Raw genomic sequence first — 2,583 nt, forward strand, 5'->3', positions numbered from 1 at the left:
GGACTGTATCTGATCGTCTTCGAGCCCCCAACTTTCGTTCTTGATTAATGAAAACATCCTTGGCAAATACTTTCATAGTTGTTCGTATTTCATAAATCCAAGAATTTCACCTCTGACTATGAAATACGAATGCCCCTGACTGTCCCTATTAATCATTACTCCGATCCCAAAGGCCAACACAATAGGACTGGAATCCTATGATGTTATCCCTTGCTAATGTATCCAGAGCGATGGCTTGCTTTGAGCACTCTAATTTCTTCAAAGTAACGATGCCGGAAACACGACCCGGCCAATTAAGGCTAGGAGCGTGATGCCGACCGAAGGGTCGAGTAGGTCGGTGCTCGCCGTGAGGCGGACCGGCCGACCCGGCCCAAGGTCCAACTACGAGCTTTTTAACTGCAACAACTTAAATAAACGCTGTTGGAGCTAGAATTACCGTGGCTGCTGGCACCAGACTTGCCCTCCAATGGATCCTCATTAAGGGATTTAGATTGTACTCATTCCAATTACCAGACACTAATGCGCCCGGTATTGTTATTTATTGTCACTACCTCCCTGAGTCAGGATTGGGTAATTTGCGCGCCTGCTGCCTCTCCGGAATCGAACCCTAACTCTCCGTCACCCGTCACCACCATGGTAAGTTGATAGGGCAAAAATTTGAATGATGCATTGCCGGCATGAAGGCCGTGCGATCCGTCGAGTTATCATGAATCATCGGATCAGCGAGCAGAGTCCGCATCAGCCTTTTATCTAATAAATGCGCCCCTCCTAGAAGTTGGGGTTTGTTACACGTATTAGCTTTAGAATTACTATGGTTATCCGAGTAGCACGTACCATCAAATAAACTATAACTGATTTAATGAGCCATTTGCACTCTCACAGTTCAAATTGGTTTCATGCTTGCACATGCATGGCTTAATCTTTGAGACAAGCATATGACTACTGGTAGGATCAACCAGGTAGCACGTCCTTGGTGACGCCTAGCACGACCATCGCCCTACGCTTCCACTTTCATGGAAACTCAGAGGCAACAGCCGGGCCGGTTGTCGCTCTTGAGCGGCATAGCTCATCCTCCTTGAGGATCGGCGCAGAGAGTCGCGTATCCTACAACGTATGTGGAGAGGTAGAGGCAACTCCTGTTCCGGTTGTTCTCAATTAGGAGAGCTTTGGGTCGGGTCGAGGCAACCGAAAGGGCCACGACCCTTTATCGTCAGCAGCATCCGAGACCAAAAGCGGGAGCGAGGTTGCCTTGATAGCAGCGGGCACGTAACATGCCAGCGCCACGAGGCAACGCCGCAAGCGCTATTTGGCCGCAGTGGCACACCCAAAGGGCGTCCGCCGCGAGGCAACAATTATCCGAAGCACCACTTCCCGTAGGTTGGGTACTAGGACGCAAGCACTCTTAATCCAGCGATTCGAAGCCACACGAGGGACGGGACACGGCGCCGGTAGTCGGCCGCAGTACAACGGGGGATCTACCGGTAGACACGGGTCCAAAGTTACTCATGCGCTTAGTAGCCAACAAGCGGTCAAACCAACCAAGCCTCCGCCCATGCAGAGCACGAGAGGATCACTTGCACGAAGGCGTCCTGCAAGGCCAAATCACGCGTGTGTCACAACCACAGCAATAAAGTTACGGATGCAACGATTTTCCGAAGGCAACTTAATTGGGACGTCGGTGCAACATTGTCAATGGTCTTATCGTGCACGAAATGGGCTACTTTCCTGTTTCCCGTGCCGCATTATGCTGTTGGGTCAGAATTTCACTTGAGACGTAGAGGGAACCGGGACAGCGATGACGTTGCCCCCGAGGGGCAACGGTTTTCCGGAGGCGACATTCGAGGTACACCGTTGCGACTATTTACCGTCGGTCGGATCGTGTACGAAACGGGGTACTTTCCTGTTTCCCGAGCCACGTTCGGCTGTAGGGCTTGGATTTCTCACGAGACGTACACGGGACTGGGCTAGCACCTTCCTGATGGCATAACGACGGGACATCCGAGGCAATGTTGGGAAAGGATGGGCGTAGGAGAGAACGGGTGTTTTTCCTAAGAATAACCACCCGTGTTCCGTACGGCCACCAGGAAGGACCCCTCCTCCCTACTATACCCAAGGGTTTTAGCCCCCCTTGGGACCCCTGCCCTTCAGTTTGTGAAGGAGGGGTACACTGTTTTGAAACGCTGCCGGGGCAGCGTTTTTCTGCCATGAGACATGTTTTCGCTGCCATGGCACCGTTTCTTGACCATCATTTGCTAGTTTTGATCCGGTTTCCATGGCGTATGGGCCTTTTTTCTCCCGGACCTCTCGTACTCGTTCACGTGTCCGTGTACGTGCGTGTGCCTCGTACGTGGTTTTGCCCAGTATCCCATGGCGCGCGTCCGGTTCCGTCCATGATGGGCGTCGGCTAGTTTTTTCCCGTGTCCACGTACAGCCCGTTCACGGGCCCGTGTACGTGTGTGTGCCTCGTACGTGGTTTTGCCCAGTTTTCCATGCCGCGCGTCCCGTTCCGTCCACGTCGGGCGTCAGCCGTTTTTTTTCCGTGTCCGCGTACAGCCCATTCATGGTTCCGTGTAAGGGTCCGTG

This window comes from Triticum dicoccoides, chromosome 1B, assembly GCF_002162155.2.
Source record: "Triticum dicoccoides isolate Atlit2015 ecotype Zavitan chromosome 1B, WEW_v2.0, whole genome shotgun sequence".
In the NCBI taxonomy this organism is placed as follows: Eukaryota; Viridiplantae; Streptophyta; class Magnoliopsida; order Poales; family Poaceae; genus Triticum; species Triticum dicoccoides.